This window comes from Rhipicephalus microplus, chromosome 6 (genome assembly GCF_043290135.1).
Source record: "Rhipicephalus microplus isolate Deutch F79 chromosome 6, USDA_Rmic, whole genome shotgun sequence".
Taxonomy (NCBI): domain Eukaryota; kingdom Metazoa; phylum Arthropoda; class Arachnida; order Ixodida; family Ixodidae; genus Rhipicephalus; species Rhipicephalus microplus.
In genome coordinates this window covers 179,509,030-179,536,929 of record NC_134705.1, presented here as the reverse complement: position 1 = coordinate 179,536,929, position 27,900 = coordinate 179,509,030, and the positions used below count along the sequence as shown (strand labels likewise).

The window sequence follows — 27,900 nt, the reverse complement described above, 5'->3', positions numbered from 1 at the left end:
ACCTTAGAACCGACGAAAGACAACCGGTTTCAAGATTGCTGGTGCTGGTCAAAATATAAGGTGGACCCGCGACAATTATTTAAAAAGGAAAAGCCAATTGTGATGGCTGGAGATGTCTTAAGCCCAGATGGACTACCGATGGAAATGCTCGACGAAAGCGAGTAGACGGAATGCGAGAGCCCCGCCTACTTGAATCTATGCACCTATATACATGTTCGAAATTCCTGCACCCCATTCACCTTGTGTGTCTGACAACGATACCACGATTTTCACACGTAATACCCGATAAATCATTAGCACTATAAGCTTCGCAAATTTGGCGCCCCGCCGCGGTGGTCTAGTGGCTAAGGTACTCGGCTGCTGAGCCGCAGGTCGCGGGTTCGATTCCCGGCTGCGGCGGCTGCATTTCCGATGGAGGCGGAAATGTTGCAGGCCCGTGTGCTCAGATTTGGGTGCACGCTAAAGAACCCCAGGTGGCCGAAATTCCCGGAGCCCTCCACTACGGCGTCTCTCATAATCATATGGTGGTTTTGGGACTTTAAACCCCACAAATCAATCAATCAATCAATCGTAAATTTGGCCTTCGAAATGTCGCCCCTCATTTAGTGACACGAGTTCACAATATTTCGCCGGTTGTTTTCGTCGATTAGGGCGATGGCCTGAGCTTCTTTGCATCTGGCGCGAAGAGAGAGAAATTGGAATCGACAAATCGTTTTTTTTTTCTCGTATTGCCATTGGTCGGTCGCTTTCAATGATGATATGCCGAGCGTCAGGATTGGCTGACACCAACACTTGTATATGCTTTATACGTGTCCGCTTCGCGATGCTTAGAAATATATAGATGACATGACTAAACGGAACAGGTATACAAGCGTGGTGAAGCACACGAGAATAAAGGCGTGATTCCTTACCAACTCGCACAAGCTCCTACTGTAATGCATTTCTCTGGCTGACACTGTTTTTCTTGTTTTTTTTTTACAAACGATTCAATAGCGTCGTACTGTTTCGCGATACCGGGCGTATAGGACGAAGGGCAAAGGTTACGAAAAGTGCGCGGAACGTTAAACGCGTTTATTAAAACCTTTGACCACGAAGTACGTGGCTACTGTGCAAGGCCACGACGTTGCAATTCTGAGCAAAACTTCGCTAGGTGATTTCTGGCGTATAACGTGTCGCTGCGGTTGACATTTCAAACGAAATGAACTGCCCCTTAAAGTGAGAGGGAGCGAGTCCCATAAATGGGGAAAGCAATTTCTGTTCCTCCAATACCGCCGGGAACCATCAGCACCGCATCGATACACTCTGCAGAATCGGAACGTCTCGAGAATTCCCCGAGGAAAAAAAAAAACCCGAAAACGTAGCGCCCGTCGTTACGATCGGAAGAAATGATCACTAGGTCGGCGTTGCCGTTTATGCAGATCCGGGTGTGTTGTGATATTACCGCCGCTATGCCGATTTCGTCAGGTGATGGACGCTAACAAAAAATTGAAGCACTCCTTAGTGGACTATATAGGCTCGTGTTCTAGCATGATATTATGGCTCTAGCTGTCTGGGGAGCCAGAGTTAAGCCGCAAGTTCTAGCTTGAAGCTGCGTGTGATTTCCGTTCAAGCAAGACAGTGTTTGCAAGACCGCGTAAGCATACGCTGCCTTCGCTACTTCTCCCGTTATGAATATTTTTACGAATTCCTCCCAGTACGAACTGTTCAGTGAACCTTGCTTCTTTTCAAGAAAAGTATATGTAGTCATTAATTCCCCTGGATTTACTGCTCAATGACATTAACTTCTTATTTGCCGCGTTTTTGTTTCTTTTTTTTTGCTTTTTGAAGTTCACGTTCGTTAAATTAATAATTGTGCAAAAGAAAACGAAGTTCTTGACCTATGCTTTATCTTGCCCAGGTATACCACAATGCAAATGCGCATCATCATCACCACAATCACCGTATTTTTAATAATGGCTACCACAATCATAATCTTCACTTTTCCTCTGCTCGTTTATTTTCCTCTATTTTGCACTAATATATGTGTGGCATAAACCTAGACATGCATACTCGTAATACACCTATCACATCTAAATGGTGGCAGGCTGAGTGCTTCAGTGGTTGTGGCGCGTCACGAGTGACGTCATTGCTAATTAAAACTAGAAAAAAATTATGAGCGGCTGTACGAGTAGGTGCGCTGTTTCACTTCCCACATGGACCGTATTCGTGACTGTTGCCGGGGGGCGGCGCCAGGGGGGATGGGGGGTATGAAGGGGCGTGAGTCCCTTTGGAATTTCGGGCTGACCCCCCCCCCCCCCCCCAAAACAAAAGAGCAAACATAGTCAAAACAACGCATAAGTTCCATACCTCACTGTCCCAATTAAGGAACACAATTGTCGTGGGCACTCCTCCGAATAAAAAAAGTTCTGGTGCCTACCCCGTGCTGATCGTTATAATAAGGCTCGAGAATGATTTCGGTCTCAAGTCCCGCTTAAGTTGCCTTGAGGACGATCATACAACCTTGGGTTGGAAGCCATGAAAAAATCCTTGGAACGTGGGTTGTCGTCGAAGCCAACGTTTTGACAAGCGGGCTTGTCTTTCTGAAAGTCTTCATTCAATGCTTCAGTGTTAGCCTTGACAGAGACAACACGGCTCATCGAAACGCTATTGGCTCGAACGATAACCCGTGTTCCAAGGATTTCTCATAGATCCAAGATTCTGTTTTCTCCTAGACCTCGTCCTTGCACCAAAAACAAAAAAACGAAAATAAAACGCGCATTTCATGGAGTTATGTTTTGAATCTTGTCCTCTCGTTTCAAATCGTTTTATATGTAGCGACTCAGTCTCACCCGATGACACTGATGACCATAGGCGTATGTACGCACGGTTCCCCTTCAGAGGTGGCTAGGGGGGGGGGGGGGGGCGAAGCTTTGTCGCAGCGCCCTCTCCCACCCTCTCTATTATGTCAATGTATGGGGCCTACTTTGCTCCTCCCCCCTCGAGCCGCAGCGCCCCCTCTCTATTATGTCAATGCATCAGGCTAACTTTGCGTCCTCTTCTCCTCATAGGTGGACGGGGGGGGGGGAGGGACGGCAGCTCCTCCTCCTCCTCCGTGCGCGCGCCCATGCTGACGACAGTAAATAGAAGCCGAGCAACTGCGTTTTTCCTCGACACGACTGTAATGAGAGTTCCGCGAGAATTTTCGCTACTTAATGTCGGCACGCGCGTTACAATCTACGGCGATCTTTCCTGGTCCTCTCACATCACAAGCACCACTAACGAACACTAACCGCACATTGGGATACTTTCGAAGGAACTTGTGTCTTGCTCCCCCATCAGTCAAATTGCTAGCTTATCAAACATGCGTACGGCCCAAGTTAGAACACGTATGCTCCGCTTGGAACCCACACCAAACTGACCTTATTAAAGCGCTCGAAGCAGTACAAAACGGCGCAGTTCGCTACATCCATTCAGATTATTCTTCCCACAGTAGTGTCACAAAACTGAAATCCAAAGCACACCTTGATAACTTGGAACTCAGACGCCTTAGGTCTAGATTGTGCCTTTTTTTTCGCAAATTTTATCACTCCTCTCCTAGCACTTCATTAATCTTGCCTGCTCATCGTCCATCCTGCCACGCGAATCACACCAAAGCAGTTTACCCACCACCGGCACAGACCGCAGCGCATCTAAGCTCCTTCTTTGTCACCACAGCAAGCGACTGCAACCGTCTACCCAGAAATGCTGCTCTCCAATCCAACCCGCAAGCCTTCGAAATGTACATCGAGGCATTGTCACTACATAACAGCCCATCCCTCATGTAAAACCCCAAGCTGAGGTATTTGATGTAATAACTAACTAACTAACTAACTAACTAACTAACTAACTAAATAGATAAATAAATAAATAAACTGAATACCCAAGCAACTCAATAACTATTTTTTTTCTAGACGCAGTGAAAAGTCACTCTTCGCGTTTACAATCGTGGTCGCGTTACAATCGAGTAAGTCCGACGCCATGGTTAAGACACATCCATGAAATCGGAGTGTGGAGACTCGGGTTTGATTCCAGCCCTGCCTAAGAAAATTTATTTTGTTTTCATTATTTTTTGTGGCGATGTCTTAGGTGACAGAGTAACAGACGCACTACCAGTTTTCTCATTGAGCAGGTGTAAAAAGTGCTTACGCATAAGAAAAAAAGAGAAAAAAAATAAGCACGTGCACCGCACTTCTTACGCCTCAGACGCTCGCAAGCTCGCTTGGTCAACGATGCATGACCGACATGTATCTATCAAGACCATTAATCTGATGCGGACAAAAAAATTTAGAAAGCTAGAAGATGAGGAGCAGATAGAAGCTTGTAGAGATGAGAAATAGTTGAGAGGGAGTGGGTGGTTGCTGAAACGAACGTTTCTAGAAGTGGTGTTTTCTTTATTAAAGCCCACCTTTCAAGAATACCCGTCCATACCACACCGCATGTCAAAATGGGACGCCTTCATGTTGAAGGGTTTTTCATTCATCTTATGCGCACTTAAAAGGACGATAAAGAAAAAAAAATAACCACGATATTTTTCGCATCAGTAAGTAAATCTTTCGAGAAAGAAAAGCAATCGTACACTTGCTTCGAGAAAACGCTCGGTACTGAGTGAGAAAATGTGCAAAATGAAAATGCTGGTGGCGACGCCGCCGTTAAATTCCCGCACCAATCGCCGTTATGTCACAGATTCTTGGCAGCGTCCACTAAATCCCACGTGCTTCCTAATCGCTGAAAATTAGGTACACTGTCTCCCGAGGGAGTCAGTGACAACGTAAGAAGTGTCCGGAAATTTCGTTAAACCACTGTGGCCAGAATACACAAAAAAAACACTCCGACATTCACGACGTCATTATTGAAATTCTGGTGGGAAATTTCAAATTGAAGGCTTCGACAACGATTTTCTCATCTAGAGTTCTGGGTTAAAAATTTATCAGTCTAAGCAGATGTATGCTTTCAAATTGGTGCTCCTTTGGAAAATGCTGCAGTGTGCGATAGACCGACTATCACATACGGCTCGTGTATAATTAATGGATGCCAAACGAAACGCGATAATCAGCCGAACTCTTTTTACCCCCTCTCTTACCTACAACTTACAGAGCAATAATCTTCGACACTCATCTGTCAAGGAGAGTATTCCCCTTTCTTCAAACTTCACTGACCAAGGGACGCGTTCACAACACTTCCTTTTTTTTTTTTGTAAGCGCGTTTTCCCATTGGTCAACGGGGTTCGCTAATGACATGCCCCACATCGCGATCGGCTAAAGTAAGCTCATGATTGCGGAAACCTTTAGCGTAACACGTTTCTTGCGAACTTTGACTCAGCACGGAAGTGCTGCGCTGCGCTACTACGACAGTTCCGTAAAATCACGCTTACTGTCCTCGTATAACCCTAGCGAGCATCACCCTCTAACTTCTTCTAACGCCGTAGATCAGACTGGAAGTTCGCTTTATACAACCTGGTTCCGCACACACAGCCCCAAACTTAAGCGCGTCACGTGAGACAGTATACATCGACAGTATACAATGGGAGGGTACCGCGCTCGACCCAAACCTGTATAGCTTGCCGGAAACGGATCGTTTCCACTGAGGGGCGAGAGCATTTTGAACATCGACCAAAGGAAACCCCGGGACTGAAAGGACCCCACCATTGTTATTGGTCAGTAAAAAATCACTGCGATGGTCTAGCTTCTTTCCATATCTCTCTTAAATGACCACGAAGGTCCAGGGATCTCATCCCGGCCTTACTTCGATAGTGGCTAAACGCTGTGTATAGAGGCCCGTGTGCTCTGCTTTAGGTGCACCTTAAGGAAACCTCAGGTAGTCGAAATTAGCAAAATCTTCCACTACGTTGCCCCCCCTCCCATAGTCATACCGCGGTCGTGGGACGTAAACCCGTTAGCAATTATTTATCATCTTGAATGGTCATGTTACTCATGTATTTCCTTTACATTAACGCGCTATGCGTCACGAGTAAAAATAAAAAGGGCGTGGTGTGAGTTCCCACGAAGAGCCTCCTAATCAGATTTGTAGTGGAACTACAGAACAGTGAACGTAAGAACTGTCTTATTGTAGCCGATGTTGGCGAAACATAGCATGTTAAGTATCGATACGGGCTCAGCGGTTTTTGTCAACCCGATCTGAGGCGATGCTCTATGATGAAAGTCGTGGTTTTTCCAATCACGTGTCGCCATAATGTCGCCGCTTATACGTTGAGTAGTACTTAATCCAATCCACAACGCCTACGAACGTACAGCTCAATTAGTTTTGTTTCAGGCATACTTAAGGGCAATAATGAATTGAAGGCGTAGACACATACGAACAACCGAAAGAACACAAAACGGATGGAACTTGTTCAGTTGTGTTCACTCCTCCGTGTGCAGGTCTGCAGCGAATCACTACCCTTCGGTACGTCATACCAACTAGCCCATCTGATGCACTTTCTCAATGTTTAAGGCAACAATGCTCTAAGAACCTCGCACGGCAAGTACCACCGCGAAGGCCATAAGGTTCTCACGTTGGCGCGTCGCCAGTGGACATGTTCTGAGCTCGTGGAGCAGAGCGCTTCGAGATCTCCTGCGGACGACGGCTTCTGGGCAGACCGTCTCTGACGGGATATGCTATTGCGGAGGACAAGTTTCGGGACCGTAACAACGGAATCGGATCGAATCCCATAGGCTTACGCATACCACGCTTTTTGGTGTCGTTTTTTTGCATGCGCGATCACAGCATGCCGAGAGTCTACATAATACTAAATCTCGGTGGCCCAACGTGGATGCAAGTACAGGAGAAGATGCGCGAGCATAAAGTACTTGCTTGGAGGTGTACGCACAAAAGCTATAGCGCTTGCACCCACCGTTATACTGGACGGTCGGTGGGGGCCGAGTGTACATACAGAGAAAGGCAGCGAGTCCAGAAGCACTCACACCGAGATGGCAGGTCACCGTCGTCTCGCAGGCTGCTGCTGGTCGATGAGACGGCGTCGTTGCATGGTGGGCCTCCGCCGCTTCAAAACTGCACCGCCGCACCAAACACGGTGTTCTTTCGGGAATCCACACACCAGACACCCGGACGCAGTCCTAGGCCTTCTCTTCGCCGCCGGCCCCCACCTCGGGCCCGTGAAAAGAAAATATAGCCACACCGCACCGCCGCTTAACACTCACGACCGGCTAGCCGTCGTAAAAGTTGCGTCCCTCTGGCTTCTTCCCGGGGCCACCCGGTTTCCGGGGTAACGCTCAGTGTTCACAGCGCCGCGTCCGAGCGATCGATGCGCCGCTACGCGCGGAGGAGCCACCTGCGACCCGCCCCCCTTTCTCCCCCCCCCCCCCTCTTATTTCACTCTCAGCCCAGCCCACCCTTGTCACCCTCACTCCTTCCCCTTGGCCGCCACGAGCAAACCCCCCCCGTGTGCTAGCCCGGTCAGATTGCATAACCGTTTAGTTTTTCTCTCTCCCAAATGCGCACCTACGCTCCGACCAGCTCACACGGCTGCTAATTGCGTTTCGTAGCGTGTCGCGTTGACGACGTTATGCACTCATCGTAGCTTCGCGAGAATGCGTTGCTAAATGCAGGAACGCGGCCGGTGGGTTAGGAGGTTTGACTTATATATAGCGCAATCTTTTTTTTTTTCAGGCTCAAGGACGAATCAAACGGACGAGGCACCACCCTTTCTCCGACCGACACGCCCTCTATGTGTTATTTCGGAACCCTGCAGTGCCCACTGCGAGCCCAGTCAGATTTGCGTAACCACCTGTTTCCCGCGCATGTTCGCACTCGCAGGCTACTGTACAGTTATCGGATCAGCGTACTCGCTGCCTGTTGTGTTTTTTCTTTTAATTATCTCTGTCGTATAGGCTGTCCGTCGCGGCGGGTCCCGCTGTACCACGCGTCCTTGACCTCTGCGACCAACACGTGGGGGCGTAGCACTGGCAAGCTCGAGGTCGCGGGTTTGAGCCCCTGTCATGGCCGCCGCATTTCGATCGGGGCGAAATTCAGACACCTGTCTACCTTCCTAAGATGACATTAGTGTACGCAGGTGTCCTTGAAATCAAAAAGAAGAAATAGACATGGACCGGGAACGTAGCACGTAGGCAGAATCACCGCTGGTCATTAAGGGTAACTTACTAAATTCCCAGAGAAGGCAAACGCACGAAAGGGAGACAGGAAGTTAGGTGGGCTGATGAGATTGAAAAGTTCGCAGGTATAACGTGGCGACGGAAAGCACAAGGCCGGGGTCGATTGGCGGATCATGGGACAGGCCTTTGCCCTGCAGCGGGCGTAGTCAGACTGATGATGATGATGATGATTATTTGTACCTTTATATGGGTGTGCGTTAAGTTAGTCTTACACAGTGAAGATTAAGCTTGATCTATGCTGCTTTTCTTCGCCATCGCTGAATCACAACTGACAATAACCGATAAAGAAAGCAAGTGCACGTGTAACAACCCTCCTGTAGGCCTTTTTTCGTAGCGTATTTACTCAGATGTACCGCAAGTTTTGTTTTTGTTTTTAATTTTTGCAACATAAAGACGGCCCTCGCGTTAAGTAAGAATAGGGAAATTCATGTCTTTTTTTTTCTTCCTGGGCACATTGAAAAGTCACCACGCGTGTTACAGTCGAGTAAATACGGTATTCCGCAAGTGAGCTTCTCTGCGCTGCACATTCGCCCTAGTAATGGCCGCACCTGTCGTACTTAAAGTGGAGAAAGGGGTCCTATAGTTGCAATTGGTGCTGGGGCTCGTTTATATATTACTCGCGCTTATACGTTTCCGCGCTATAGCGCAAGCGAAATGTGCTTCACCGCGCCGTTTGCAACAGTAGCTAGCTGCGTTTGGTTGGCCTTAGTGCATAGCAGGAAAGCTGGCTTTGATTGATTGATTGATTGATTTGTGGGGTTTAACGTCCCAAAACCACCATATGATTATGAGAGACGCCGTAGTGGAGGGCTCCGGAAATTTTGACCACCTGGGGTTCTTTAACGTGCACCCAAATCTGAAAAGCTGGCTTTACAGTTGTGAAAAAGGTGTGATAAAGGTTCTAACCTGCAGTACTTCTTGCGACCCGTACAGTTACCTTCAAAGTTAGAAGCGTCATGCACTGACAGACACACTGACGGCCCGTGAATATTTACGTCACTTCGCTCAAGGACTAACCCCTCTGAGAAGAAGAAGAAGAAGAAGAAGAAGAAGAAGAAGAAGAAGAAGAAGAAGAAGAAGAAGAAGAAGAAGAAGAAGGAAGAGGAGGAGGAGGAGGAGGAGGAGGAGGAAGAGGAGGAGGAGACCTTGAAAGCGGGTTTCTGGCCTGCTGCTCCTCTCGGGGGTAAAGGAAAAGGGGAAAGAAAGAGGAGGGTATATAACGGGTGGTTGTGGTATAGCCCAATGAGTCACTGCACACAATGTCTCGTTCGGTGTAGTACACGCACAAAAGTCTCTCCATTAGCAGGAGTCTCGAAAGACGGGAATCTAAACCTGTCTTGCTTAGAAATGCTAGCAGGCCCTTTTAAGCTGCGTTGGGCGTGATCCGCACGTTCCCAAGCACCGAAAAGTTTCTCTTGCGAAAAGGGTTGGCAGTATAGGTCATCTGTGAGGCACTTGAGAGATTGTCTTTCAACTGCGTATAAAGGGCACACCCACGCAGGATGTGATTAATAGTTTCTGGCTTGTTACACAAGTTGCAGTCATAGGATTTAGCTCTTGTCCAGTCACGCATAAGCATCGTCGCGTGTGTGCAACATCCATCCGCAGTCTATGTAGTAGCGTTTCTTGGTCTCTTCTTAGTCGGAACGGGGGGCGAAATCATACAACACGCCAAGGATGCCAGGACGCATTTGATGAAGACAGTTCCACGCATCGACATTTCGTCCAGCATACCGCATGCACCTAATCCAGTTCGCATACAACCGCCGTTCCTAAAAAAAACAACAAAGGGGGCGGCGGGGGGGGGGGGGGGGGGGGGGGTTGCTGACGAGGGTCAGGGAATCGTGCGTGTGGTCTACACGCGATGGGGAGCGGGAGTCACGGTCTCCATTCGGAAGGTCGCCTTGCACCTGGCGGCCTCTCGAGCACGAAGTGATCGGACAGGAACTGTGGCATAGCCGGCCTGGGCAGGTGGCGCAGGCGGGAAAACGCGAATGGGTGAGCCAAAACAACAGGAGCGGAGCGCTGTTTGTGTTATTGTCTCTCTCTCTCTCTCTCTCTTTTTTCTCTCTATAAAAGAGGAGCGGGGTTGTGTAGGCCCGCGGGGCGGGTTCAGCAGTTATTGGAAATCGCCGCCGAGGCATTCGGACCGCTGCTGGTCGTATTGACCTCACGGCAAACGAATGATTTGTCTCTTTTATTACTTGGCAGACGCGATCTCTTTCCGGTCAGTATAGTAGTGTAGCCAATTTTGTTTTCCCGTGAAGGAAAGGGGGCTCAGGCATGCTATAATTATGGTCGCTCATGCGTTCGTTCGTAAGTAGGTGTGTGAGTGTGTGCGCGCGCGTGTGTGTGTGTGGTCTGCGATTTGAAGGTCGAAGGTTCGGCTCCTGCCGTAGCGGCAAGTTTTCCTCTCGTACTCTTTTACTTTCTTCACATCTATATTTCAATTATTACAATTAAAAATATTACAACTAACACTCCTTTAACTATTGTCACTCACTGTCTTCATTGTCTGCTGCTTTTCATTAAGGTTGTGCCAGACAAAGAAGCGAGCTCTTTCAAATTCCTTGCCTTTGTTTATGTATGCATACACACATGCAAAATTTTTAATTTATGGGGAGCAACAGTCATAAATTGTTTCCTACCCCCCCCCCCCCCATTTTTTCTAGAAGAAGGCGTCTACTTAGTGAAAGGTGAGGCGAAGAGGGGAGGTGGGGGGAGAGGCTGGCGCCTCGTTTGCCACCCTTTAACAACACTTTTGCTTGGAACGAACGTTTGGCCAAAGTGTGGCATGTGCTAACACACACGGACGACGAAACGACACCAGGACAAGCGCTTGACCTGTTCTCTCTCTCTTCGTCCTTCCGTGTGAGCTCTACGCCGCATTTTGGCGCACGTAAACGACTAGCCCAAAAAGCAACGCTTCAATTCACATGTCCACTTGTCGAAGCAATATGGTTCCAGCGCCGTTATATTTTCAAAAGTTTCTATATCTCATGAGTGTCCAGGAGAAACGCAAAGCCGCGTAATTAACACTAGCTGTCGTTCAAGTATCTCTTCTTCCTTTTATATAATTTTGTTTCACATTGCACTGTTACTCGAATAAAAAACAACTTGCGTGAAAGTCTAACTGTTTATATTTTTTTGTTTTAATTTCGTTATTTTTCTTGGAGGGCTGGCTATCATTTCTTTGTACCAAAGAGTTCGCGAACGCACGAGACATTCCCACAGTTTGGTGCCTGCTAAGGTTCAATCTCTTTCAACAGAAAATACGATTCTGTGCTAGACATTCTATTGAACTTAAAATAGAGTTTCAAGCACTAATTTTCTTTTGGGCGTTGAATGGGTAATTTTCTGCCTTGAAATTTCAGTAGGAAAATGGGTCATTAATGATTCAAGGAAAAATATTCAGATTGTCATATCAAACTATAGTCATATTAATTTTCCAAAGCTGAGTGATTTATTTCAAGCTATAACATATTTACTCGCATAAATTTGTGGTCGTATTACACTTTGGCTTGTAGGCTCACTCTTTGTTAATGCGGGCTGGTATGATGACGTAATAAAATAATGCACGTGCAGCACTATGTTCCTGCCATAGCGGTGCCTGTCTGGGCCCACTTACGTTGAATTTAGCACTCGCACACTTTCTTCAATAAAAATCGGCCACAAGGCCCACCCCATTCGACCTTTTTAACAGTTCCACGATATAAAGACTAAAAAAGTCACTGTTTCACCGCAAGAACGAAGGAATGAATGCGATAGCACGAAATTAGAATGCCACGCGAAGAATGACAAGCAAATTGAGTCTCGCAGCGCGCCTCTGAAAGGCACTGAAGAACGCTCGAAAAGAAAACACAAGTGTATACACAGAGAAAGCGCGCACTAAACGCTGACACGTCTTTGTGTTTAAGCAGCGTGCTGCAAGTGTCAACTATGCAGGATCCGATGCTCTTATATATTTTCGCGGCACGTCGAAATGACCGGATTCACGGATTCCCGATAAAACCCTCCGAAGCTTCGCCCCAATCATCATTCGCGCTTTAAATATCCTGTGATTTTTCCTGATTTATTTTTTTTGTTTTTTTAAGTATAATTCGAACACTGGACTTAGGGCGTTAGTGGTGTCGGAACAGTAGCAACAGGAGCTGGACGGGTGCGGGCAGCGCTGCAGCAGCAAAACAGGCCAGACAGCTCCAGCTCGTACGTCGCACAAGGCTGTTGATGTGACTGCAGCGCTGTGAATTCAGCTTCACTACAACACATGCATATACGGTACATGACGGCAACGGTGACAGCAAAAATCTGCCAAGAGCGTCCGTGTAACTGCCGTTGCAATAATAAATACCTCCCACGCTGGCACTGCAGTGCCACGTTCGGCGCCCCTCTGTTGAAAGGAGGAAGAGGTTCTGGAAGAAGGCTTTATTGCAAGAAGAGGTGAACGAATATGCATAACAGCAGATACGCAGATAACAGGAGTCTCCGAGGAGTGTCACCCTTCGGAATTCGGGGCTGCAAAGCAAACCGGAAAGCGTGCTCTCAGCAACTTGAGACACCAGTGTTATAATCTTAAACAAACAAATATTTAAAAGAAAGAAAGAGAGAGTGAGCTATATGACAGAAGGAGGTTAGGCAGGGCTGCTAGGTGCGGAACGAGCGTGAATCTGTACTCTGGGGAATTCGACTTAATGAATTCATAATATTAGCGAACACGCGCTACAGACTACACAGAACGAAACGACACGCGACAACCGTTCTTTCGGTCTACTCTGCAGTGTGCGTTCGCAATTTTGTAGATTCATCAGGTCAGTAAAAACTGGTCCAGCTAAATGTATAGGCGCAATTCAACCACTTCTGAAGATTTTCTTCAGAAATGCGACAAGTGCGCAAACCTATAGTTGACGGTCAACGCAATGTACGCAGTTAAACACGAGTGCATCTTGATCAGTTTTCGCTTAATCCATTGGATAGCCCCGCCGCGGTGGTCTAATGGCTAAGGTACTCGGCTGCTGACCCGCAGGGCGCGGGTTCGAATCCCGGCTGCGGCGGCTGCATTTCCGATGGAGGCGGAAATGTTGTAGGCCCGTGTGCTCAGATTTGGGTGCACGTTAAAGAACCCCAGGTGGTCTAAATTTCCGGAGCCCTCCACTACGGCGTCTTTCATAATCATATAGTGGTTTTGGGACGTTAAACCCCACATATCAATCAATCAATCAATCCATTGGATAGCTTGAATGCGCACGGTTTCACTAGTTATAAATGTAACAAGCACATAAACTGCAGTGATGTTAAGTTTGCTGATCGAATAAGCAAGCCGGGCAAATGTTACATTCAATAGTCAAGTGCTCGTACACCTTCTATGAGAACTCGCGTGATCACAAGACTTTATGCGCAGCATAGAGGATTATGTGTAAGGTCCTGCGGCACTTTGGACATAGGGTGCACTGGATATGCGGTATAATTAGCGTGGAAGCTCTACTACGCTGTCTTGCAAGATCATTCATCGCGTTGCAATGGCATTGAGGCGCCAGCGAGCATGAATGGCAGGCGGTACCACGTTGGGGGTGACGTCAAAACACGTAATTCGCTGCGGAAGAGACGTCGCGGCCGCGGTATCACGTGACCAGCCTTAATGAAACACTGTGTGCGTAGCCTATGCAAAACCAAGCCGAACATGCGTTTCGCTCGTGATAACTATAGGCTTAGTAGGAACCTCGGGCCAACTTCTTTGTTGAATGGAAAATGGTTGCGAACAAACTAGCCAAGTGCCGTTGAACGCATGCGCGTACCTTGCGAGCGTAATCTGGGCACCGACACGAGCAGAACGAGACCAAGCAGGAGCACGGCCGTGATGATGGCGTAGCCAGCCACCTCCTGCACCGTCGGACACTTGTAGGACAGCGGGTCGCTCCAGTATGGCACGTGCTCCCGGTGCCTCTTCATCTCCAGCACGTAGTTTGTGTGCGCCGGCTCGCCGGGCGACAGTGACGCCTTCTTGCCGCCGGCGCTGGGCTTGGGAGACTCGGACGACTTGGGAGGCTTTTGCGCCTTCTTTCCCGCCGGATCGGAGTGCGACGTCAGCAGGGCGGGCGTCTGCGCTTCGCCAACTTGATCCGGTGGCATCTGGGCCGGTTTTTCCTTCGATGATCTCGCATGTGAGCGCTTCTTTTCTTCTGTGTGTGGCGCACTCGAGGGGCTGGGCTTTTTTGGGACGGAAGCCGTAGCCAGGGTCTCGGGTGCCTTGCTCTGCTCGGCGTCGTGGGCGAGGAGTGCGTTGATGGCCGCCATCTGTTGGCTGACCGACTGAGCTGCCGCCTCCGTGGATACTCCACCGACGTGACTGACCGCTGGTGCCATGGTCGCAGCCTTACCGCGTTCGTCCATCTCCTCGAAGAACTCGTGCTTGAACGTTTCTTCCGTCCTGAGAATACGCGGTGTGATAGAAGGAGGCGCAGGCGGCGCTGTCGCTGTCTCCGCTGGTGGAGGATGCTCTGTCTTTGCGGGTTTCCCGACTGGCGGTTCTGTCGGTGGTGAGGCGATGACTTTTGTCTCGACCTTATCCTTGAAGGTCACCTCGCTCTTTTTCTTCTCCGGGCCATTCGAGTGTTCTTGGGACTGGATCGAACTTCCGCGGCTTCTCGAACGAGGTTGGACGAGCCGTAAGATCAACGACGGCTCCTCCTTCGACCCTGCCGGAGAAGTCTCTCTTCCCGGACCTTTCGAGCGAATTGAGGCGCGCGACGACGAAGACCGCTCACGGCCTTGCTTAATGCGTATAGAAAAATCCGGCGTATTGTTGAACCCGCGAGGCGAGGGCCCGCTGAAACCTGTCGTTGTCATCGCTTGTCCCGTACCATGTTGCCCGTGCATTCCTTGAAACCTTATGGCCAAGGAAGGCGGTGGCGCGGGCATTCGCATGGGCGATCGCGAGCCCGATGGCGCAGGTGATCCTTGTTTATACCCGCCGGGACCGTACAAGTACTGGACTGACCAGTCCGTTTCTGCTGCCCCCGGTGGGCGCTGCGTGCCAAGGACCGGAGGTGTCCTCTCCCGGGACCTAGTAGACTTGTGCAGGCTGGGTCCGTCCACCGCTGGTTGCCCCGGAGTGACGGAGGGAGACGGAGAGTACTTGATGACCCACCGTGGACCTCCTTCCTCCTCGAAGTACAGCTCGCGTGGAACAGGCGAAGCTTCTTGCGACGGTAGGCGCTCCCGCGATCGTTTACGGGAGCCATCGCGTGATCCGGCGTTGTGACGCTCTGGCGATCCTTTGCCGGCTAGTCCTATCAATTCGCCGCTATGCTTGTTCTCGTCTCGCTTAAGGGCGCACTCTTTTGCCGCTAACCATTGCTGAAAACTGCTACCCTGGATGCCGCTCCCGACATCCTTGACTTTCGTTTCGTCCTGCTTCTCTCCGCTTCGCGAGGAAAACCAGTTAAAGATATTCGACAGTATGCTCCCTCCGGTAGAAGGCTTTGTCTCTACCGGTTTGTTTTTCTCGGTTGCCACGTCTTCTGAACTGCCTTGGCGGCGCCTAAACTCTGGTTTCGGTGGCATCGGAGGGTAGCCAGAACGCTGAGGCGGATTCACGGGAGGCAGCGGAAGCACCGGTGGGGGCGGCGGGGGCGGTAGAACCGGTTGCGGAGACGGAAAGCCGGCGGACGATCTTCTACGCGGTGACGACTTCTTGCGAGGTTTGGGCTCATCGCTACACCAGGATCTGCACAGGTCGCACACTGAATCGCAGCAACTTTTCTTTGTCCCAACCGCTTTCTCGGTAGCGGGTTGGGGTTCGGCCCCTCCAAAAATGTTGCACATAGACTGCCACCACGAGGCCGGTGGGTCTTCGCTTATGGTCTCGACAGACGTTTTCTTATGGGCTCTGGGAGGCTTCGCGCTGGGAAATTGTCCGGCGGAATGAGCGCGCTTCTCTTTTGTTGATGAAGGAGCCAACGAAGACGCAGCCGTGTCGTACGAAGTGGAACGATGCATCTCCGTGCGAGACCAACGCCTCTGGGTTCTGCGGGCTCCCGGGAAACCAACTCGTATCTTTGCCAAGAGAGGGCTGTCTGTGTCCGTGTGAGCTTCGTCGACGCTGCGCTCCTCAGGCTGACGTTTCTGCCGGCTTTTGTCTGTCGTTGGACTCGACCTACCGCTGCATTTGGGACTCGAACGTGGACTGGGCGCTCTCTTTTCAGATTTACGTTGTGGAGACCCACCGCGGCTGTGATTTTCGCTCATGCCGCTTTCGTTGTCCGCGTAATATACCTTTCGAACTGGACTTCCGCGTGGACTAGACTCGGTAGACTTGTTTCTGTGCAGCTTCATGGTGAAAGCAGGACGAGTTGGTTCCTTCTCGGGACTGCCACGCGGGCTAGGCTCGACAGAAGGCTTCTTCTGATGCGTCTCGGGTGAGAACCTGCTGCACAAGGGCACCTTGGCAGGACTTCCGCGTGGACTAGGCTGCCTTCGACGACTTTGCGACAAGAATTCATGAGCTGCGGCTTCTCGGCTGGGACTGCCATGTGGGCTAGACTTTCTTCGATGAGCCTCCGACGATAATTCGTGAGGCACGCCTTCATTGCTCGGACTGCCTCGCGGAATAGACTGTCTTCGATAACTCTCCAACGAGAACTCACGAAACACCGCTTCGCGACTGGCACTGCCGCGTTGGCTGGACTGATAATGCTTCTTCTTGCGCGTAGCCCACGTGAAGCCAGTGCGTTTGGTGTCGCTACCGGGACTACCGCGCGAACCAGATTGATCTGGCTTCTTTCGCGTGGCCCATATGAAGCCGGAATGCCTGGCATTGCTGTAGGGCTTACTTCGAGAACTAATCTTCGCGGATCTCTCACGGCGCGCGGCCCACGCGAATCCAGAAGGCGTAGGGGCTTCACTACTGGACACTCCTAGGATCGCGATCTTCTCGCTTCCTTCCGAATATTTGTCTTTCGACAAAGCCTGACTCGCTGAGCTCCCTGCCGTCTGTGAATCAGTGGAACTAACCGGGCGCACTCCCTGGGGCACCTTCAGCTGAACACCCTTTCTGGGCTTGCTCGTTCGCGACCACGAGAACCAACTCTGAGGCTCGCTCTCGAATTCTTCGGTACTGGACTCGTCTTCCGCCTTCGCCACGAATATCTTGCGCAGTCTTGGGTCTCCGCGTTTCGCCGGTGTAACTATCCTCTTCTTCGGTGCCTCCTTTTTCTCATTCCTCTTTTCCTTTCTCTTTTTCATCGCGTTTTCTTCGCGCCTCGCGTCTTGTTCTTTGATAGCCTTCTCGATTTCCACCATCTGCTCCTGAACTCGCTTTTCTAACTTCGCCACGGGATCATCCTCACTGGCTGATCCCGGTGACGAATCAACATGAGCACTCGGCGATGTAGGACTGTAAGCTGCTGTAGTCTCGTTTGTTCGAGGCTGCTTGTCATTTAAGGGCATGAAAATGGGGCTGAGCTCGTTCTCTGAGTTCATCATGTACCCTACCGTGAAGGTGCTGCCCGCTGACGGTGGGGGAAGCGGGGAACGGACACTGCGCCGGTGTCTTCGCTTGCGGTGACTGCAATGATGGTCGCACTCCTTGGATTCAGCTCCGTGGCACTCCTTCACTCGCACTCCTTCAGAGCTTTTCTCAGGTCGAGAGGAGGCACCTCTGAAGCAGGAAGACAGGGGACAAGAGGCAACACGATCTGAAGAACTTCGCGCAGGAGCAGCTGGAGTAGAAGCCGGCGGCTGCGGGACCGGCAATGGTGCGACTGCCTGTAACTGTCCGTAATACGTCATCTGAGCAGCAGCTGGAGGTGTCACCTGGGCCATTTGCTGCACCAGAAAGGGAGCGGCTACTGGAACTGGCACTGATGGCGTTGCTCCTACGTCTGGACGGAAGTTTGTCATATAAGGCGGACAGACAAAGTTTTGATTTATGTAGCCGGGATGTGGAGACGACGGGCTGCCAGAGCTCGGTGAAAAGAAAGAAGGTTGGTCCGGGCTTCTTGCGAAGTCCGGCGGTTGTGCGTTTCCCCCCGGCACGCAGGGTTGCTGAACCATCTCTGTATGGGTCCTCACGCGTGTGTAGCTAGCGCTTATCATTTCGCTATTACTGTCGTCTACGTCCACGTGCGTTTTCACCCTAGGCGTTATGATTTTGGGCCGCCCCGCGTTGGATTTCGCTGTCTCGGCGCGGCTAATACCACCACGCTCCTCAGTCTGCACCGTCTTTGTAGACGTAATCTTCTCTTCTGGTGGTAGTTTCTTGAGAACTCTCGGAGATCGTACTCTGGGCGCGCGTGGCTCTTTGAGGTTCTCGTGACTCTCAAATGTGCTCACGCTGTCTTCGAGAAAGACTGCCTTCTTCCTTTTCACGTGGTACTCCTGATATGGCGTCCACCAGCTTCGTCCATCGATGGTTGGAGAAGGCGCAGGCATGGTGCTCGTGAACGGGGGAGGCATGGGCTGCTCCAAAGGCTCGAACGCCGGATTTTCGTAACCGCCGTGCCATGAGTTAACCATACTGGGAGCATATGTGTTTCCCCAGTGTGTATCCTGTAGACCTGGTGGGGAGTAGGACCTTTGTTGCAAGACACGCGCTGTCATACGACCAGGAGACACGCTTCGCCTAGCGCGTGAAGTCGAGCGTGGTCCGTAAGCTTGGCCCACTCCTATGTCTTGTTGCATCGAGATTGTCACTCTCGGTCCTGCGTACGGAACGTCCTGTTGTGGGTAGATGCCGTCCCCGCGACGCACCTTCCTCGTAGCACCCGCTGTAGAAAGCCTCATCCTGCCATACGGAACCTGCCAGTGCGTGAATTCGGGCGACCTGCGACGAACCAACGGGGTCATCCGATGAATTCCGCCAGCGGCTGGTGCGACGATGGCTTGCGCACCCGGTGTTCTCGGGTAAGGCACGCGTAGCAAGGGCTTGAGAGGTTTGAATTTGGCCTGAAATGCACCGAGTTCTCGGTACATGGGAGGCTCACAATACTGTTCATAAGGAAGCCAGCCTTCGGCACCAGCCTGCTGGCCGTACTGTCCGTAGTACGGTGGCCTCATGGCTAGCTCCGCGCTTCCTGTGCGTCGTGCAGTCATCGAACTGTGCAAACCCAATAGATATTGCTGATCTTGGAGGGAATCACATCTATCTTCATTTAAATTCAGTTGATTACCTGTTACAACCGAAGGATCGCATTCCTTCCTTCCGATGTTGGGGCCAAAAGAATCACCGGTGTCTCGTAACATCATATTGGCCGCTGGAATTTTGAAAACGCTTGCATGTTCTGTGGTTGTTCCAGGCACCACGCTTAATTGGGCCTCTTGGTTAAACTTAAGACCGTTTGTTTCCAACGAGCTGCTGGACGAAACACTCAAGGTACCAAGCCTCGACGTACCATACATGGGCAATTGTGACTGAGCTTCGCTGGAGTTGTGTGCCGTGTCGTAGGCAGTTTGAAAGTCTATCATTGATCGGGCAGATGGGAATGTCGTGGCACTTGGTCCTTTGTGTCCCCGAAAGTCTACGGAAGGAAGGTTTTCTGCGACGTCTGGAGCCCACTGTGGCACTGAAATATCATCTACAAAGCGGACTGAGCATGGTCTGTTTCGTGGTGGCTCAAGTGAGGCGCCTACCGAATTCTGCTCGTCTATAAGTCTTTCTTCGTAAAAACTACCTATAGGCTGACCAGGTTGATTAGAACTGTTGTACGTGGCGGGGTTGGAATTTTCGAATGCGCTCGATCCTTCGACGGAGCTGAGCAGCTCTCTGGAGGGAGTAACCTGTAGTGCCTGCAGCGCCCTTTTACGCGTTACTCCGTCAACATTGACATCTGTGGTACTGTCTTCTTCGTCGATAATGGACAGTGCTGGGCGCTTCGTGTTGTAGAGCCTTTCGGTAGAAACGTTGAGATTTCGCATGCCGGTAACACCTATTTCTGCCTCTTGATCATTGCGAAAAACGCATCTGCTGCTCTGTTTATATTCCTTTTCTGTGAGCTCTTGTCCCAGGAAGCCTTCCATGATTTGTGACGGAATCCCTCCGACCAATCTGCTGGAACGCACCGTAGAACGGCTGACATGAGTGATCGGAAGAAATTCCTCGGATATCCTTTCAGCCACAACAGTCACAGTTCCCGATGACTGACCATCAGAGACACGAAATCTTTCTCTCGAAGGACTCAGGTTTTTCACGCCTCTGTTGGCAAGGACAGTTGTCGCTGAACGACGAGACTCTGCTTCAGCCTCGCGACCTGGCAGGTGACAGTCACTGCCACGTAGGTCCTTCGATGACATATTTAGATCAAGGTGCCTGCTTTTTGAACGTTTAATTTCTGCACGCTTGTCCAGCGACTGGCTGGACGCTACAGCACTGTGATCTTTGTCTGTGAGCCCAATAGTTGTCGCAGAAAAACCGAACTCGGTCAGCCGTTTCGTGGGAGGAAGGTGCACGCGGTATGAATGGCTATTGCTGGGACGCTTGTTCAGCGATGGGCTAGACGCTATGACACGACGATCTGCGTCCGTGAGACCGATGGTTGTCGCTGAAAATCCAAATTCGGATAAACGTTTTGTAGGACACAGCTGGACGCACGACAAGCGACTAGCGCTGGTACGCTTGTTGAGAGACTGCCTCGACGCGACATCCCCACCTTCTATGTCTGTGATTCCGAAAGTTGTCGCGGAAAAGCCGAACTCGGACAGTTGGTTCGTGGGACGTAGGTGGACGCGCGACGAGGTTGTACTTGAAGCACGCACAGGTGGTAGGTCTCGGCGATCATTTTCGGTAAGGCCGACCATCGTAGCAGAAAACAAAAACTCTTCCCTCAACTCTGACTTTGCCCTTCGTACCCTCTCCCGATTCTCGGTGGATGCTACGCACTGCACCACATTGGATCCTCTCAGTGCACGATCAGTGCAAGATGCCATTGCAGTGTCGCTCGGTTCCTCAAACTCGTCAGCTGATAACTCAGGCTGAAAAGGGCCTCCGGACCGGTTGTCTCCGAAGCCGCACAGACTCGATAAATCACCATCTTCAGCAATTCGCACCGAACTCGTCACCTTGGTGATAGATCCAAGGACGGGAACGTTATTCGCTACCGGGACAACGGCAGCGCGAAAAGTCTCCCGACCAGTGATGTTTTCACGTTCAACTTGGATCTGTAATGGGAGTGCTGGTTCGTATAGATTACCCTTGGTCCCCAGGGGCTCTTTGGGTGCCGAAAGGTCTTTGGGGGCGGAAACAGTCTTTGGTGTAGGAACTTCCTTCGCCACCGGAAAGTCCTTGTGTGCTGGATGGTTTTTGCGTGCGGGATCGCCCATCAGTGGGGAAGAGTCCTTGTGAGCTTGAAGGTCCTTGGGTGCAAAAACTTCCTTCAACGCGGGAAGGTCCTTGTTTGCTGGGAGATTCTTGGATGTGGCAACCCCTTTTGGTGGGGAAGGTTCCTTGTGTGCTTGAAGGTTCTTGGGTGCAGAGACCTCCTTTGATGCGGGAAGGTCCCTGTGGGCTGGAAGGTCCTTGGATGTGGGAAGCTCCTGCAGTGCGGAAGGGTCCTTGTGAGCTTGAAGGTCCTTGGGTTCAGAAACTTCCTCTGACGCGGGAAGGCCCTTGTTTGCCGGGAGATTCTTGGATGCGGCAATCTCTTTTGGTGGGGAAGGTTGCTTGTGTGCTTGAAGGTTCTTGGGCGCAGAGACCTCCTTCGACGCGGGAAGATCTTTGTGGGCTGGAAGGTCCTTGGATGCGGGAAGCTCCTTTGGGGGTGAAGAGTCCTTGTGTGCTTGAAGGTTCTTGGGCGCAGAGACCTCCTTCGACGCGGGAAGATCTTTGTGGGCTGGAAGGTCCTTGGATGCGGGAAGCTCCTTTGGTGACGAAGGGTCCTTGTGAGCTTGAAGGTCTTTGGGTGCAGGAACTTCCTCCGACGTGATAAGGTCCTTGTGTGGTGGAAGATTCTTGGATGTGGGAACCTCCTTTAGTGGCTGAGGTTCCTTGTGTGCTTTAAGGTACTTCGGTGCAAGAACCTCCTTCACTGCGGGAAGGTCTTTAGGTGCGGAAATCTCTTTCGGTGGGGGAAGGTACTTGGGTGTGGAAACCATTTTGGGTTCGGGAAAGTCAATTTGTGCCGAAAGGTCCTTGTGTGAGATGCGGTCCTTGGGGACAGGAACCTCCTTGGCTGCCGGAAGCTCTTCTGTAGCGGATTTCTGACTTTTTGTTTTCGCTCTGCTCTGTTCAGTCGTCGCCGCAGCCTCGACGCTCGGTAAAAGCTTACTGTGTGGTGGATAGTCCGGGTCTTCGTCGGGTGTTACCACGGGGTCCTTCACGTGATGCACGGTAGGGACGGCAGCGATCTTGAAGTCGTGAACGAGGTCCGTTTTGCTGGACGCCGGGGTCATGACGTGGCCTTCCAGATGAATACTGTCACGACTCCTGGAGGGAGCCACATGAATCTTGAAGTCTTCCTTGCCATCGGCGGACTTCCCTCCACACGCCTTCACGCGAATGCTTACGTCAACGTACGAGTCCTTGGGATTGAGGATGATGACGGAAGAGCCCGAGTGTTGTGACTCCGTCGTCGAAGCGTTAGTGGCCGCCATAGTGGACTGTCTAGTCGTGGAAGCCAGCACGTTGATCCTGGAATGAACAGCTTTGGCAACCACAACAGCGGCTCTTTCTCCAGCGTTGTCTTGATCACGTGATGCGCCGGTCATCGCAGCGGTCGAGCCTTTGGTTATCTCCGCGTTCTCAACCGGACCGTCGGCGGCGATGGCAGCGTTCTCCGTCTTGCTAGAAGCCCAGTCCACCTTCACGCCCGTGGGAGACGCCTTCGTGGTCACCAGACGCCTTTCGAATGACCAGTGATCGGTAACTGCCGCTGCAGGACGAACGGTCGTGTACTTGTGGAACTGTCCGCGAGGAAAGTCATTTGCTTTCTCGATCTGGATCACAGTCGATCGAACGGAGTGAGCTGACGATGATTTCGTGGCTGCGATGTCCCCGTCTCGGCCGGCCTGCGTTGATGTGTTAATACTTGATCATCGCTTCACAGAAAGAGGGCAATATTCCTTCACAGAAAGTTACAAGAACCCCATAATAGAAAATCTTACCGGCAATTTCTGCAACATATATGCCTTACCGGGAATTATTCATACGACCGATATGCAATAACAAACTAAACAAAGAATGAAGAGTCCATGGGTCCAACTTTTCCTGTATATTATAATTATAATACCTGGAGTCATACGGGCCATAACCACGATTCGGTTGCGACGCACGCTGTTGTGGAGGACTCCGGAAATTTCTACCGTCTGGTATTCTTTAACGCTCACTGACATCACACGTTACTCGAGTTTTCTCTATCGAAATTTGGCCGCCGCAGCTGGGATCGAACCCGCAACCTTCGCGTCATTCTCTGCTTTTCACACAAACAGTACGTAAAGCATATAATGCGTGAGACTTTGACAGCAGGAGCAGAATGAGACTAGGACAGCAGGAGCGTTGTGCGGCCTCTTCTGAGGACCCATGTTGTGCTGTATGGTGCTGGATATTTCGAATGCTAGCAACCCTGCTGCAGTAAGGAAGTCACTTTTTAGGAGCTCATCAGCTGAACGTACAATTATGAAGGCTGTTGCAATGCGTCGTTTATTCCCCGCAGCTCGCCGGAAGAGTGCAAAAAGATATCTCGACAAAATTGTGATGCGGTGTAGAACGAACCCAAAAAATGGCAGGAAGGGGCAGATATAAGCTCGCGATGAAAAGCTCTATAGGTTGTATCCGCCGATAGTTCATAACATGACCTCCAAGATTGGATGACGGCGCGTATAGCGTGTTTCCTGATCTTGGAGGATAAGCTTAGTCACACGTTGAATGCTCACCGCGTAAGCGCCGCCTTGTGGTGCCACTGGTGTTTCTTCCGGAAGACCCATGTCGGCAGCACCAGGAAGTGGGGCTCCGACCATCGGGACTCCGTCGAAGCTGAGATCGGAGCAGGCGTAATTCGAGATTTCTGGCCCGTCTGCAAACAGGGAAGGGGGTGTCGAAATGGAGTGCGCTTGCTAAAGCGTAGCTCACTTCGTAAAGCTTTCTTGGAATATCTTGGAATACAAACGTAAAGAAAAGCTTCAGCCCTGTGTTTTGTCACATGATATGAACTTCATTAAGATGGCGCCGACCACTCACGATGGTCTTGTTGGGAAGAAAGACGTGCCTAATTATTATATTTACTTAAGGTGTCTTCATATTTATAATTGGCGCCGGCGGGGACTTTTCACACGTTACTATATTCGCTAACATAAAGAGAACAGCAGTGATTGAAATAAACTGCTGAAAAACGAACCTAAGTAAGATGTACTTACATGGGCTTCAAGATATAAAGTGCACCGCCTCATCATCTTGCTCCTCCCCTGCTCTGCCTGACTTAACATCAAAGAAGATGCCATGTCCGCGCCACATCTTTGCTCAGGCGGACATGTCCTGTCTCTGTTTAAAACCCGGACTTATGGTTACGTAAACATTTTACGCTAATGGCAGCCGAGGACATGTGATGCTGCATCTCAAGAACTGAGGCCGAATTCACAATACTTCTCTGTCGTAAGTAATGTCTCTCATTGGTCCGCAGGCTTCGCTAATAAAATGTTCAGCATCGCGATTGGTTAAAAGCTTCCCTTGAAAGCATTTTTAAGGCAAGGCGTTTTTACGAATATTTCCTGCATTGACCCGGGAAACCGGGAACCGCAAGTAGCATGGCGTCTTTTTTATTATTTTTTTGTGTCCCTTGTGAGGTTTGTTTGCGAAACCGGCAGGCAGTAGGTGAAGAGAGCCGCTCTGGTGAAACTTCATCATCATCATCATCACCAGCCTGGCCACGCCCACTTCAGAACAAATGCATCTCCCGTGATTCGCCAGTCAACTCGGTCCTATGCGTTCTGCGGCCTTTTTATTCCCGCCGATTCCTGAATGCCCACCTAACTTCCTGCCTTCTCCTCGCGCACTTGCCTTCTCTGGGAATCCACTCTATTACTCTTAATGACCATCGCTTATATTGCCTTTCATTCTCTCTACATGCTTTGCTGGTTCAACTTGGCTCCCCTTAACGGAGTACTTCGCACACTCTTAAGCCCCAACTACAAGTACGCGTCACAACGCGTCAGCGCGCGCCGTGTAGACTCGGCGTCGCGTAACACTCCTACCGAGGCTAAGGGTGCGCATAGAGAGAGTGCGTTAGAGTTACTGTACATGCAGGTAGCATATACAGTACAACTCATACACGGCATATACAACTCTGATACCTAAAGGTAGCACATACAGGATCTGAGAATGGCTAGAGTGCCCACACCACCAATGTATCGCAGGTAGGTAGCATATACAATAACTCCAAGTGGCATGCCTATAGGCGTTGACGCGCTGAACATTCGCACCTTTAGTAAACGCTACTGCGCTTAGAGTGATACGCGCGTTGAAACGCGTACAACGCGTCAGCGCGTACGTGTGGTTAGGGCTCCGTGGTCCAAGATGCTGTCGTTCCGTGCGTTGCACGTTGCGTTAGAGATACGGCAAGAGTGGTGAACTACACTCGCATCGTTTTTCCGCACTATGCGAATGCTCACCAGGCCCGGGGTCCGGCTGAGCGAGCAGCTCCGCTTCATCGTGCAGCTGTAGGTCTGCTCTCACTCTGAACGACACCTGGCGTCGGATGGACACCTCGCTGGCTACGGCCTGCTGGTCCTGGCGTTCGCCGCCTGCGTTAGGAGAGCAGCATGTGCAACAGATCTCTCGCGTGTCGAAGGACGTAATCCTATACTTTAAAAAGAGTAAAATAAAAGGGGGTGAATAGAAAATTCAAGATACAGAAATCAGCTTTCCTAGTTGAAAATCACAATATAACTAGGCATCAGCGCAGAAGGAATTTGTGTGGTTATGATAGAATTTCTCTGTAGTTACTATAAATTCCTGACATGTCACGGACATTTCCTGACGGAACAACAAAGTGTGTTTTGTTGCACGTGTTCTTACGACATATAGAGAGCACGTACCGAAACAGATGTCTTCTGTATCGAAGGAAAATGTGTCGGCTCGACAGACACACTGACTGCAACAACAGCAGTGTCCCTGATGTAACTCAAACAATCTGATTTACTTCCAAAGAAACCAGTTGACGCAACAGGCACAATACAAAGCCTCGCGACAGGGTAACAACTGCATGTCACGTCCCGAAATACGACAAGATGTCATATGTCCATGTCGCTGTATTCTGCATTACGTTTGAAATGCATTTGGTTTAAGCGAGGCTACTTCAAGTATCATCTCAATGGCGTACGGGTAGAGATGAAGAAACCATAGGTGCTGTAGATATGGGCGTCTTTGTAAGAAAATGTTCCTTACTTTACAAAATAAAAAATATTTATGAAGCTTTTGGTCTATTAATCTTCGCATCAGTAAACCAAGAGTGTGTCAATGTCCAACTCTCAGGGACACCGTGTCACCTGGTAATTTATAGCGGATGTAGTTCAACGCTATCTCACTACGACCAACGCTATGGCAGCTTCACGCGGTTCGCTGTTGCAGCAACTTACACTGATCCTCGGCCATGGCAGCGGCCTAGCTCAGCCTCCTTGCTGATGCTGATGCTGATGACTCAGATGGATGGCGCTCGCCCACAGAGGGGGATGGGCCAAGAACCGAACGGCAGGATACTTAAATGAAACCAAAATGAAATTAAAGCCAGTCTGAAAAATTAGTTTAGAGATAATACTGCCAATAAACAAAAAATGTTTGCCGAGCAAGCGGTCAAACCATCTATTGTTCCTGATAGATATCGCTACGAATTATAAACTAAAGATCTGAAAAGGTTAGGGTTCACTACCATGGTAATGTTTTAGTTTTAGCCTTGCTTTCCTGCTTGTTTGCAGCTTACACCGCGGCACATACCCGCTGCCGAAACCTGGCCATAAATATGGCGGTTAAACTTAGGAGACATTAAAAAAAAACATTTTGATATCGCAGTGGATCTGACGAAACCCTGCAATATAAATCTATACGTACAGCGAAGTTTAATTGTTTTTCCTTTAAAAACAATGGTACGCACCCACTCTGAAGTATTAGACGAAATTGAGAAATTTTGAAAGGTCATTTGAGGATGTCAGATTTGAAATTTTTAAAAATAAAATAAATTAGTAATGATACGTATTACAATAGGAACACAAGAAATACACTTTTGAGATCGTATTTCAGACTGTCGTAAAAGCCTGATCAAGACAACTTAAAAGAAGTGAGTAATGTTTTACTGAATTTTAATAACTAAAATTTCTGAAGGCGACACTAATGCATGGTACTCGTTTAGTATTCTGAATTAAATTACACACGGTATCAAAGGCATCCCTGTGGCAGTATCCGAAATTTTAGACGCCGAAGCTGAATACAATGTTTCAGTTAAGTATAGGCCTAATTTTGAAAGGGGACTAATGAGAAGTGTTCTAATATTTGAATATCGGCGACATGACAGAAAGTAGTGTGCGATATTTTCTGATCCTCCGTAGAGTTGACACAGGGGTGACATCGTCAGACCAGCCCTACGTATGTTTAAGTTTACTAAGAAGACACGGCATCTAAATCTCGTGATCGTCACTTCTGATTGTCGAGATTGGCTCCAGTGAGCCTTCCCTGGGAAATTTCGGTGGTTTTACTCCGTCCATATCGTTACTCATTCCATCCAATCTGTGTGAATTGCTAATTTTCTATATCTTGCTGCAGTGAAGTATCCTACCACTAAAA

General features: G+C 49.9%; 1 protein-coding gene across 1 annotated transcript in view; it reads right to left on the bottom strand.

Moving 5' to 3' along the window:
- LOC119167069 (neurexin 1) overlaps nt 1-7,078 on the bottom strand; it is a 64,732-nt gene extending 57,654 nt beyond the window's left edge. Inside the window, exon 1 of the mRNA XM_075867166.1 lies at nt 6,939-7,078. The gene's annotated coding sequence lies outside the window, so the exon portion shown is untranslated. The remainder of the gene's footprint in view (nt 1-6,938) is intronic.
- Between the last annotated feature and the right edge of the window lie 20,822 nt (nt 7,079-27,900).